Source organism: Manis javanica, chromosome 15 (genome assembly GCF_040802235.1).
Source record: "Manis javanica isolate MJ-LG chromosome 15, MJ_LKY, whole genome shotgun sequence".
NCBI lineage: Eukaryota > Metazoa > Chordata > Mammalia > Pholidota > Manidae > Manis > Manis javanica.
Genome location: NC_133170.1, coordinates 33,772,590 through 33,786,302, shown reverse-complemented (window position 1 = coordinate 33,786,302; position 13,713 = coordinate 33,772,590). Strand labels below are relative to the sequence as shown.

The following is a 13,713-nucleotide window of genomic DNA, read 5'->3' as shown; positions in this document are numbered from 1 at the left end:
TTCAGGACACCTACACTTCCTCTTCGAAGACATCGATTCAAGATGCAACTCTGGGTAGAGCATGCACCGGGCCCAGAGGACATGAGTCAAGGCTTTAGGAAAATATAAGAGGTCTTTTATGAGCTACTAGTACCATTTTTAAGTCAGTGCTCTGCTGGAAAGTGCTATAAAGATTAATAAAGATGTAATCAGACAGACCATAGGTCTCCTGGGCATTGTTGTCTGCGGGGAGTTGGCAGAATAGCCAATCTTCTGCAGAAACATTAGTTTTAGCTCAATGATTTGGCCCTTCAAGCTGATCTGACTGTAACTTCTTCCTTCTACAAATGATTCTCTGATTTTGACCCAACTTCAGGCTCTCCTAAATGCTACCTTGATAACACCTTAAGTTCAATAAGTGAAGGCAAATTGCCATCTTACAGAAAAATGGCATCAGTGTAGGTTTTCAACAGCATAACTCAGTATTCATTGAAAGAAAGGCTTATCGATCATTAGTTTATGGATTTGTAGACTGTCAGGGCCTCAGGAGCCTTAAACATCACATAACAGATGAGGGAGTCAGGTCACCTGCCCAAGAGCACACAGCAGGGTGCAAGGCAAGGTTGAGGTCTTTTTTGCCACTCGATACCATAGCATTCCAGGTTCACTAGAAGATACCATGAGAACATTTAAGAGCTGAGAGATTATGACCAATTTTAATGCTGTATAAAGCACATAAAAATAATTTTCATATTGATTCAGCTTATTATCCAGAAAGAAAATGACAGCCAAACAGAAATGTCAATAAAAGCCTGACTCTTTGGGGGTGTTGGTGGCACCTGACAAGTAGCAAAGGCTGGCAAGTGATGTCTTAAAAGAGATAAAAGCTCAGTCTGCCACCTGAAAAATAAATTGAATACTGCCAGTATTTTTAAAAGTTAACTGTTCTTTTCACACACAACAGCAGGATGTGTGACATCTGTCCCTTTATTTATGTAATAATATTTTTATAGTGCTTTGTTTTTGTATTTTTCATTAGCCACTTTTTTAACCCCATTTTATCCTTAAGAGAAAGGGGAGGTGGAAGTGAGTGTTGTTACAAAATCAAGCCCAGGAAAGTCAAAACGACTGATTTACATTCCACAGGGAGTGAGCTGTGGATCTGTTGGATCTAGAACCTGGGGTAGAACCGAAACTTCAGAAGGAAGTAAAGGGTGTGCAGCGGGTGAGTCTGGAGAAGTAAGAGGAGAGGGGGCGGGGAGGGGCTTGGTGCTGCTTGCCCTGGAGTCCTCCCAGCCAGACCTCCCAGCCAAGCGTGGAAGAGCATCGCGTGCAGAAAGGGGCCACACCAGGCTGGGATATTCAGCCCTGGGCCCGCCCTGCATCTGAGAGTGTTCTGGGCTAGTCCTGAGGTCAAGTCATGTGGCCTTATTCACCTTCCAGGCTTCACCCCCCGAAAGGGCTTCCTGTCCCCCGTCTCCCCAAAGCGTGAGCTCTCCTGGAATTCAGCCTGTCGGTAAGAGCAGCCCTCAGTCCCTCCGGGACGACAGGAACGGCACTGGCCTCCTGAGCTGCGGGGCGGAGTGGAGAGGGTGAGGAGGGCAGGGCAGTATGTTCACCTCCGGGGTTCCTTCCTGCGCCGCTGCAGGGCTGGGGGGCCCCTGCCCTGGCTCTGGCCAGGCTTTGGCCTTTGTCTCTCTGCTGCTTCTCCTGGCACAGTGGGAGGCTTTCAGTGCTGTGCTTTCAGAGTCACGTGGCTTTGCACAGCTGCCTGGGGAAGAGAGAATGAGGGGGAGACTGGGAGAGAGGGCGCGCCTGTGCCATCTGGACCGTAGGTGAGGCTGTAGTTGCTATTGGCATGTCTGAAAGCCCATCAAAGCAAACTCTTCGCGACCCTCAGCCCCAGTTAGATAACAAACCACCTCTCACTCCACTTCTGGACAGCTCGCACCCACATCATCCTCTGCCCGCCGCACACGTGCCCCCATCCACCCCTGAGTGCGCGCGCGCGCGCACACACACACACACACACACACACACACACACACACACACACGGACATCTACTGAAAGAAAAGCCAACATTTTAAACAACCCAATAACTTCTGCACCTGATGTTGGATAGTTTGAATTTTTTTTTCAGAAAGCGTATGTGGCTCTGTCCGTTTATACACAGACACGACGACACAACCGGCCTTTCCATACCACCTCCAAGTTTCACAGTCTATGTCCTTAATCCCTCTTCAATATGAACTCGTGAGCTCCCGCTGCCTGTCTCCCACTAATGCCACACCTTCCCCATCTGAAAAGCTCCCTGCTGTGACCAGACTTAACACAGACCCACACTCAGGTCGCTCCAGCCCCCAGGAGGAAGCTTTCCCCAAAGCCCTGGCCACTGCTCTACTGTTCCTGTGAATCTGTACCACTATTGAGGCCCTTGTCAGTCACCCAAAGCAGCAGCAGTGAGGACCCTGGTCTGCCCCCAGCCACTCAGCTTTCCTCAAGATACTCTTCACTAGCTTCATACACTGGGCAGTCAACAGGAAACGTGGTCCTACAAAGTATGGTTAGGAAGTAAGATGGTTGATTTTTTTTTTTTTGTATTTTCTCCCTTCTCCACAGATTTTTCTTTTTGGTATCATTAATCTACAATTACATGAAGACCATTATGTTTACTAGAGAACCCCCTTCACCAAATCCCCACATATACCCCATTACAGTCACTGTCAATCAGCATAGTAAGATACTGTAGAATCACTACTTGTCTTCTCTGTGTTGCACAGCCCTCCCCGTGCCCCCCCCAACAATTACATGCTAATCATAAGGCCCCCTTTCTTCATCCCACCCCCTTATCCCTCCCTTCCCACCAGTCCTCCCCAGTCCCTTTCCCTTTGGTAACTGTTAGTCCATTCTTGGGTTCTGTGACTGTGCTGCTGTTTTGTTCCTTCAGTTTTCTCTTTGTTCTTATACCCCACAAATGAGGGAAATCATTTGGTACTTGTCTTTCTCCACCTGGCTTATTTCACTGAGCATAATACCCTCTAGCTCCATCCATGTTGTTGCAAATGGTAGGATTTGTTTTCTTCTTATGACTGAATAATATTCCATTGTGTATATGTACCACCTCTTCTCTATCCATTCATCTACTGATGGACACTTAGGTTGCTTCCATATCTTGTCTATTGTAAATAGTGCTGCGATAAACATAGGGGTGCATCTGTCTTTTTCAAACTGGGCTGCTGCATTCTTAGGGTAAATTCCTAGAAGTAGAATTCCTGGGTTAATGGTATTTCTATTTTGAGCTTTTTGAGGAACCTCCATATTGCTTTCCACAATGGTTGAACTAATTTACATTCTCACCAGCAGTGTAGGAGGGTTCCCCTTTCTCCACATCCTCACCAACATTTGTTGTTGTTTCTCTTTTGGATGGTGGCCATCCTTACTGGTGTGAGGTGATACCTCATTGTGGTTTTAATTTGCATTTCTCTGATGACTAGCGATGTGGAGCATCTTTTCATGTGTCTGCTGGCCATCTGAATTTCTTCCTTGGAGAACTGTCTGTTCAGCTCCTATACCCATTTTTCAATTGGATTGTTTGCTTTTTGTTTGTTGAGGTGTGTGAGCTCTTTATATATTATGGATGTCAACCCTTTATTGGATCTGTCATTTATGAATATATTCTCCCATACTGTAGGATGCCTTTTTGTTCCATTGGTGGTAGCCTTTGCTGTACAGAAGCTTTTCAGCTTGATATAGTCCCATTTGTTCATTTTTGCTTTTGTTTCCCTTGCCCGGGGAGATATATTCATGAAGAAGTCGCTCATGTTTATGTCCAAGAGATTTTTGCCTATGTTTTTTCTAAGAGTTTTATGGTTTCATGACTTACATTCAGGTCTTTGATCCATTTCGAATTTGCTTTTGTGTATGGGATTAGACAGTGATCCAGTTTCATTCTCTTACATGTAGCTGTCCAGTTTTGCCAGCACCAACTATTGAAGAGACTGTCATTTCCTCATTGTATGTCCATGACTCCTTTATCATATATTAATTGACCATATATGTTTGCATTAATGTCTGGTGTCTCTATTCTTTTCCACTGGTCTGTGGGTCTGTTCTTGTGCCAGTACCAAATTGTCTTGATTACTGTGGCTTTGTAGTAGAGCTTGAAGTTGGGGAGCAAGACACTGCCTACTTTATTCTTCCTTCTCGGGGTTACTTTGGCTATTCAGGGTGTTTGGTGTTTCCATATGAATTTTTGAACAATTTGTTCCAGTTCATTGAAGAATGCTGTTGGTAATTTGATAGGGATTGCATCCAATCTGTATATCGCTTTGAGCAGGATGGCCATTTTGACAACATTAATTTTTCCTAGCCAAGAGTATGGGATGAGTTTCCATTTGTTAGTGTCCTCTTTAATTTCCCTTAAGAGTGTCTTATAGTTTTCAGGATATAGGTCTTTCACTTCCTTGGTTAGGTTCATTCCTAGGTATTTTATTCTTTTGATGCAATTATGAATGGAATTATTTTCCTGATTTGTCTTTCTATTAGTTCATTGTTAGTGTATAGAAAACCCACAGATTTCTGTGTATTAAGTTTGTATCCTGCAACTTTGCTGAATTCCAATATAAGTTCTAATAGTTTTGGAGTGGACTCTTTAGGGTTTTTTATGTACAATGTTATGTCATCTGCAAATAGTGACAGTTTAACTTCTTCTTTACCAATTTGGATTGGTTGTATTTCTTTGTTTTGTCTCATCCCATGGCTAGAACCTCTAGTACTATGTTGAATAACAATGGGGAGAATGGGCATCCCGGTCTTGTTTCCGATTTCAGAGGTAAAGCTTTCAGCTTCTTACTGTTCAATATGATGTTGGCTGTGGGTTTATCATATATGCCCTTTATTATGTTGAGGTACTTGCCCTCTAACCCATTTTGCTGAGAGGTTTCATCATTAATGGATGGTGAATTTTGTTGAATGCTTTTTCAGCATCTATGGAAATGATAAGGTGGTTTTTGTCCTTCTTTTTGCTGATGTGGTGGATGATGTTCATGGATTTTCAAATGTTGTACCATCCTTGCATCCCTGGGATGAATCCCACTTGGTCATGGTGTATGATCCTTTTGATGTATTTTAGAATTCAGTTCGCTAATATTTTGTTGAGTATTTTTGCACCTATGTTCATCAGGGATATTGGTCTGTAGTTTTCATTTTTGGTGGGGTCTTTGCCTGGTTTTGGTATTAGGGTGATGTTGGCTTCATAGAATGAGGTTGGAAGTATTCCCTCCTCTTCTATTTTTTGGAAAACTTTAAGGAGAATGGGTATTATGTCTTCTCTGTATGTCTGATAAAATTCCAAGGTAAATCCATCAGGCCCAGGTGTTTTGTTTTTGGTAGTTTGATTACCACTTCAATTTCGTTGCTGGTAATTGGTCTGTTTTGATTTTCTGTCTCTTTCTGGGTCAGTCTTGGAAGGTTGTATTTTTCTAGGAAGTTGTCCATTTCTTCTAGGTTTTCCAGCTTGCTAGCATATAGGTTTTTATAATAGTCTCTAATAATTCTTTGTATTTCTGTGAGGTCCATCATGATCTTTCCTTTCTCGTTTCTGATTCTGTTTATGTGTGTTGATTCTCTTTTTCTCTTAATAAGTCTGGCTAGAGGCTTATCTATTTTGTTTATTTTTTCAAAGAACCAGCTCTTGGTTTCATTGATTGTTTTCTATTGTTTTATTTGTCTCAATTTTATTTATTTCTTCTCTCATCTTTATTATGTCCCTCCTTCTGCTGACTTTAGGCCTCATTTGTTCTTCTTTTTCCAATTTCGATAACTGTGACTTTGGATTATTCATTTGGGATTGTTCTTCCTTATTTAAATATGCCTAGATTGCTATATACTTTCCTCTTAAGGCTGCTTTTGCTGTGTCCCACAGAAGTTGGGGCTTTGTGTTGTTGTTGTCATTTGTTTCCATGTATTGCTTGATCTCTATTTTAATTTAGTCATTGATCCATTGATTATTTAGGAGCATGTTGTTAAGCCTCCATGTGTTTGTGAGCCTTTTTGTTTTCTTTGTACAATTTATTTCTAGTTTTATACCTTTGTTGGCTGAAAAGTTGGTGGGTAGGATTTCAATCTTTTGTAATTTACTGAGGCTCTTTTTGTGGCCTAGTATGTGGTCTATTCTTAAGAATGTTCCATGTGCACTTGAGAAGAATGTGTATCCTGTTACTTTTGGATGTAGAGTTCTATAGATGTCTATTAGGCCCATCTGTTCTAGTGTGTTGTTCAGTGCCTCTGTGTCCTTATTTATTTTCTGTCTGGTGTATCTGTCCTTTGGAGTGAGCGGTGTGTTAAAGTCTCCCAAAATGAATGCGTTGCATTCTATTTCCTCCTTTAGTTCTGTTAGTATGTGTTTCAGATATGTTGGTGCTCCTGTATTGGGTGCGTATATATTTATAATGGTTATATCCTCTTGTTGTATTCACCCCTTTATCATTATGTAGTGTCCTTCTTTATCTCTTGTTACTTTCTTTTTTCTGGAGTCTATTTTGTCTGATACTAGTATTGCAACACCTGCTTTTTTCTCTCTGCTGTGTACATGAAATACCTTTTTCCATCCCTTGACTTTTAATCTGTGCATGACTTTGGGTTTGAGGTGAGTCTCTTGTAAGCAGCATATAGATGGGTCTTGCTTTTTTTTATCCATTCTACTTCTCTGTGTCTTGATTGGTGCATTCATTCCATTTACATTTAGGGTGATTATTGAAAGATATGTACTTATTGCCATTGCAGGCTTTAGATTCGTGATTACCAAAGGTTCAAGTTTAGCTTCTTTGGTATCTTACTGTCTGACTTAACTCACTTATTGAGTTGTTATGAACACTGTCTGATGATTCTTTATTTCTCTCCCTTCTTATTCCTCCTCCTCCATTCTTTATATGTTGGGTGTTTTATTCTGTGCTCTTTTGTGTTTCTTTTGACTGCTCTTGTAGGCAGTTGATTTTATTTTTTGCCTTTAGTTAGTATTTGGTTGGTCTGCTTTCTTTGCTGTGATTTTATTTTCTCTGGTGACGTCTGTTTAGTCTTAGGAGTGCTCCCATCTAGAGCAATCCCTCTAAAATACCCTGTTGAAGTGGTTTGTGGGAGGCAAATTCCCTGAACTTTTGCTTGTCTGGGAATTGTTTAATCCCTACTTCATATTTAAATGATGATGTGCTGGATACAGTATTCTTGGTTCAAGGCCCTTCTGTTTCATTGCATTAAATATATTATGCCATTCTCTTCTGGCCTGTAAGGTTTCTGTTGAGAAGTCTGATGATAGCCTCATGGGTTTTCCTTTATAGGTGACCTTTTTTCTCTCTTTGGCTGCCTTTAAAACTCTGTCCTTCTCCTTGATCTTTGCCATTTTAATTATTATGTGTCTTGGTGTTGTCCTCCTTGGGTCCCTTCTGTTGGGAGTTCTGTGTGCTTCCATGGTCTGAGCAACTATTTCCTCCCCCAGTTTGGGGAAGTTTTCAGCCATTATTTCTTCAAAGACACTTTCTATCCCTTTTTCTCTCTTCTTCTTCTTCTGGTACCCCCCTAATGCAGATATTGTTCCTTTTGGATTGGTCACAGAGTTTTCTTAATATTGTTTCATTCCTTGAGATCCTTTTATCTCTCTCTGCATCAGCTTCTATGTGTTCCTGTTCTCTGGTTTCTATTCCATCAATGGCCTCTTGTATCTCATCCATTCTTCTGATAAATCCTTCCAGAGATTGTTTCATTTCTGTAGTCTCCCTCCCTATTTTGTCTGTTAGCTCTTGTATTTTTCTCTGCAGCTCCATCAGCATGGTTCTGACCTTTATTTTGAATTCTTTTCAGGACGATTGGTTAGGTCTATCTCCCCAAGCTCCTTCTCAGAGGTTGTCTCTGTTAGTCTGATCTGCATCAAATTCTTCTGCCTTTTCATGGCGATAGAGGTAGTTGTGTGGAGTTGGTGTGTGTGTCAGCTGGGAGAATGTCCCTTCTTGCTAGTTTGTGGCCTTCCTCTCCTGTGAGAGTGGTGACCCCTAGCAGCTTGTGCTGGGCAGCTGTGTGCAGACAGGACCTCTAAGCCTGGCCCTGGTGGCTGTTGTGGGTGTGGCCTGTCTCAGGCTGCTCCCCTGCTATGGTGGGGCCATGCCAGAGGGGGATCTGGTGGGAGGCTGTTTATCACCGTGAAGGGCCTCAGCACTGCACTGCCTCCCAGAGGGTTAGGGCGCCTGGAGTTCCCTGGGATTCTCAGCTGCTGGGCTAAGTGTCCCAAGACACTTCTGCCCAGCTATGTGGTCCCTGTCCCTTTAAGACTTTCAAAGAGCACTCGCTTTTCTTTTGTCCCAGTGGTGCCGGCTGCGGGGACCCATTTTCAGGTTTTACTGTTCCATTTCCCTAATATCCAGCACCCCACACACTGTGTGTCTGTGGTCCGGTGCAGATGGCTAGGGCTGGGTGTTTAGCAGTCCTGGGCTCCCTCTCTCTCCCCTTTCCGACTCCTCTCCTCCCGCCGGGAGCTGGGGTGAGGGGCGCTCAGGTCCCACCAGGCCGTGACTTATATCTTACCCCCTTCGCGAGGTGCTGGGTTCTCGCAGGTGTGTATGTAGTCTGGCTGTTGTCCTGTGTCTTCTGGTCTCTCTTTTAGGAAGAGTTGTATTTGTTGTATTTTCAAAAATATGTGTGGTTTTGGGAGGAGATTTTCACTGCTCTACTCACACCACCATCTTGGCTTCTCACTCCCATACCCATTTTGATGGCAGATGGTTTCTGCCAACAGTAGTCATTCCTCTTGTCCCCTCTTTAAACCAATCTCCTTTTCCATGTTCTCCTTTCCTCCTACTAACCTGGCATCATCAGAGCCTCAGGATGTCTTGCCTAGACTTCTCTACCCCCTTTCTCTGGTAACCACTGTTCTCATCTTGTTTTGTGAGGTCAGCTTATTTAGATTCCACATGTAAGTGTGATCACGCAGCATTTGTCTCTGACTTATTTTACTCAGCATAACACCTTCACGTCCATCTATGTTTTAGGAAATGACAGCATTTCCTTCTTTCTCATGGCCAAGTAATATTCCAAAATCTGTAATATATCACATCTTCTTCTTCAATTATCCATTGACATTTAGGTTGTTTCCTTAAATTGGCTACTGTAAATAAGTGCTGCAGTGAACACAGGGGTGCAGATATCTCTTGAAGATTCCATTTCCATTTCCTTCAAAGGTCCAGAAGTGGGATTGCTGGATCATATGGTAGTTTTTGTGGGTTTGTTTGTTTTTTGTTTGTTTGTTTTTTGAGAAAACTCCATACTGTTTTCTATAGTGGCTGAACAAATTTACATTCCCACCAACAGTGCACAGTGGTTCCCTTTTTTCCCACATGCTCACCAGTGCTCATTTTCTCTTGTCCTTTTGATAATGGCCATTCTAACAGTTGTGAGGTGACATCTCATTGTGACTTTGATTTGCATTTCCCTGATGATTAGTGATGTTGATTACCTTGTCATGTGCCTGTTGGCCATTTGTATGGCTTTTTTAGAAAAATCTATTCAGTTCCTCTGCACATTTTTTAATCAGGTTGTTTGGGTTTTATTTTTTGTAGTTGTTTATTTGTTTTTGATGTTGGTGCTATTGAGTTGTATGAGTTCTTTATACATTTTGGATATTAGCCCCTTATCAGATATATGATTTGAAGATGTTTTTTCCCATTCCATAGGCTGCCTTTTCATTTTGTTGATGATTCCATTTGCTGTGCAGAAGTTTAAAGTTTGATGTCGTCCCACTTGTCTATTTTTGCTTTTGTTGCTTTTGCTTTTGGTGTTGAATCAAAATACTCATTACCAAGATCAATGTTAAGGACTTACCTCCTATGCTTTCTTCTAGGAGTTTTGTGGTTTTAGGTCTTATGCTTAAGTCTTTAATCCATTTTGAGTTGATTTTGTGTATGGTTTGAGAAATGGGTCCACTTTCATTCTTTTGCATGTGGATATCCTGTTTCCCTAGCACCATTTATTGAAGAGACTTTCTTTTCCCCACTATATATTCTTGGCTCTTTGTCGTAAATGAATTGGCTATTTATGCATGGGTTTCTGTCTAGGCTCTCTATCCTGTTCCCCTGGTCTATGTGACTGTCTTTTTTCCAATACCATACCGTTTTGATTACTGTAGCTTTGTAATATGGTTTCACAACAGGAAGTGTGATATGCCCTGCTTTGTTCTTTCTCAAGAAAGCTTTGGCTATTTGGAGTCTTTAGTTCAATAGAAATCTTAGGATTGTTTATGCTACTGCTGAGAAAATGTCATTGAAATTTTGATAGGGATTGCATGGAATCTGTAAATCATCTTGGGTAGTACAGATAGCTTAACAATATTAATTATTCCAGTTTCAGTGGAATATCTTTTTCCATCCCTTCAGTTTCAGTCCATGTATGTCCTTACATCTGAAGTGAATCCCTTGTTGGTAGTATATAGATGGTCTTGTTTTTCATCCATTCAGCCACTCTCTACCTTTTTATTGTAGAATTTAGTCCATTCACACTTAAATTAATTACTGACAGGTATGGGCTTACCTCTGACATTTTGCTAATTGATTTACAGTTGGTTTGTAATTCCTTTGTTCCTTTCTTACTCTTTTCCTTTGTGATTTCATGACTTTCGTCAAGTGTTATACTTTGATTCCCTTCTCTTTCTCTTTTTGTATCTACTATAAGTTTTTGCTTTGTAGTTACCATGAGGCTTATATAAAACATTTTTTTATTTGTAACAGTATATTTTAAGCTGATAACAACTTAACTTTTCATACAACAGCTCTATATTTTTATACTTCTCCCCACCATTTTGTTTTTGATATCACAATTTACTTCTTTTTTACATTGGGTATCCCTTATTATAGTTATAGTTATTTGTAATATTTTCTTTTAATCTTCATTCTAAAGTTATAAGTGATTTCCCCACCACCATTAAAACATCGGAGTATTCTGAATTTAACTATATGTTTACCTTTACCACTAAATTTTATACCTATATATGTTTTCCTGTTACTAATTAACATCCTTCCTTTAACATTTCTTATAAGGCCAGTTTACTGGTGATGAACTCCTTCAGCTTTTGCTTGTCTAGAAAACTCTTTACCCCTCCTTCAGTCCTGAAGGATGCCTTTCCTGGGCAGAGCATTCTTGGCTGGCAGCTTTTTTCTTCCAGTACTTTGAATATATTATTCCACTCCGGCCTGCAGAGCTTTTGCTGAAAAATATGGTGCTGATCTTAAGGGGATTTTTTGTATATAAGTTGTTTTTCTCCTGCTGCTTTTAAAATTGTCTCCTTGTCTTTAACTTTTGACAATTTAACTACAATATGTCTTGATGTGGGTCTTTTTGGAGTCATCTTTTTTGGGATCTCTGGATCTGGATGTCTGTTTCTTTCTCCAAGTTAGGGAAGTTTGCAGCCATTATTCTTTTGAATATACTTTCTGCTACTTTCTCTCTCTCTCTCTCTCTCTCTCTCTCTCTCTCTCTCTCTCTCTCTCTCTCTCTCTCCTTTTGGGAACTCTATAATATATATATTGGTTCACTTTATGATATCCTAAAGTCCTCTCTTTTCATTTTTTTTTCATTCTTTTGAATGAACTGTTTTTCATTCTTTTTTTATTTTTGCTCCTCTAATTGGATGAATTCCACGGCCTTGTCTTCTACTTTGCACATCCTTTCTTCCAATTGATTTAGCCTACTGTTGAACTTCTCTATTGAATTTTCCAGTTATGTTATTGGATTCTTCAGCTCTGGTTTCTTTTGGGTACTTTCTTATATTTTCTGTCTCTGTTAAAATTCACATTTTGTTCATTCATTGTTATGACCTTGGTGAGCATCTTTATGACTATTATTTGAACTCTCTATCAGGTACATCACTTATCTGTTTCATTAAAATCTGTTTCTAGAGTTTTATCTTGTTCTTTTGTTTGGAACATATTCCTGTTTGTTCATTTTCCTTGACTCTCTAAGTTAATTTCTGTTCATTAAATAAAACAGCCACCTCTTCCAGTTTTGAAAGAGTGGTCTTACATAGGAGATTAACTTTGTCAATCAGCCCAGCCAGAGCTCTTGGTTATTTCTCAAACCTCTGTGATTTTCCAAGCCACCTTTTTTGTTCTTAGTGGCTCCCAGTAGTCAGGATTGTGCCAAGATCCATCAGTGTACCAAAGGGGAGGACTCAGCCGGCACCTAGGTGCTGGCTGGTTGGAAGCCAGATGGTCAGGTAGTGTCTTGGAAAGTGTGTGTAGTTAGATCCCATCTAGACAGAAGCTAGGAAGTGGTCATTTTTGCCTGTTCCCTCTCTGCTGGGCCCTGGTATAAAGCCACAGTGGGTGTGTGCTCCTGAGCCAATTAAGAACTTCTTTGTTTGCTGTTTAGCACATCGCAACTCCTGAATGCATGCCCCACTGACTCTAGAGCCAGGTGATCTGGGGATCCATCCCTCAGATGACAGCCACAAAAGCTGGACGGCCAGACCTGCGTACAATTGCCTTTCAGGGGGATACTGGCAACCTGGAGTAGACTAGACAGGGAGGGCCAGAGAGGTGTCTGTAGGCCTCTCTGATCTCTGGAGAGGATTACAGTCAGCTCCTAATTGTTAAGTTAGAATCCTGACCCTCAGGCAGCTTTTAAAGTATGGAGATAAACCCCTGTAAGGGAAAGACTAGGAGATTGGCATTTCTGTCTGCTCCCCTGTGCTGTGTCCGAGGTGGGTGGCTGGTTAGGGTCTGCTCCTTAGTTTGCTATTGTCCTGCGGGACTCCTGAGTGGAAGCCCCATTGGCTATCAGAGCCAGGTGATCTGGAGGCCCATGTCTCGGGGTTCCCATAACAGCTGTGGTGCAGATGTGGGTATAAAGCTTCTTCCAGGGAGATATGCTTATTTGAGATACTGATTATTACCAGCAGGTGAAGGGCAAAGGAGATGTCTGATGGCTTCCCTGGTCTCTGGGAAGGATTGCAGTCAGCCCCTGGATGCCTCCTGAAGTGGAAGACTGAACCCATCAGGCAGTAGATGTTAAAGAATGAAAATGGACCCCATTCAAGGAAAGGCTGGGAGAGTGGTTCTACGGGCTCCCCTGCACTGAGCCCTGAGGTACACGCCTGTGCCTATGAATAAATACTTCTTTGTTTACTGTGTTCTTGTGGATCTCTGGATGCAACCCTATCGGCCTTCAGAGCTAGACGTTTTGGAGGCCTGTTTCTTAGGTAGAAATCTTAAAAGTTGGGGTACACAATGGGGGACCAAACCTTCCACTCCTCAAGGGCAATCTGGGAGTTGGGGCTCCCTCCCAATCACATGGTGCTGCGCCAGGAGTGTCAGTTATGGTGAGAGTGTGTTTCAGCCTTTCCTATCCTTTTCAATGTGGATATTTTCTCATTCACCTGATGCACGGGAGTCACTCAGTTATTTCTAGGTTTCTTGCAGAGGGGTTTGTTCCATGCAGGGCTGTTCATTTTGTATATGAAATGTTGTATATGAAAGAGGGATTCAGGAGCCCCCCCATGTCACCATCTTTAAAGTCTGCTCCCAAGCAAGACTAAATTCATTGTTAATAAGTAACAAAAAGTACAAAAATATATCCAATGAAAAATGTCATCTTTGCATCTGCCTTCAGTCACCCCACTATCCTACCCAAGACAACTACTGCTTCTTGACTAGCCTTTCAGAGGTAGTCTATGCTTTTCCAAGTACATGTACATATA

General features: G+C 41.6%; 1 long non-coding RNA gene across 1 annotated transcript; it reads left to right on the top strand.

Annotated features, from left to right (window-relative positions):
* The first annotated feature begins 1,218 nt into the window (after positions 1-1,218).
* Positions 1,219-13,146, top strand: LOC140846561 (uncharacterized). Its single transcript, XR_012125777.1, has 2 exons — positions 1,219-1,495; positions 12,913-13,146. It is a non-coding gene; the product is annotated as an uncharacterized lncRNA (long non-coding RNA).
* Positions 13,147-13,713: the final 567 nt, after the last annotated feature.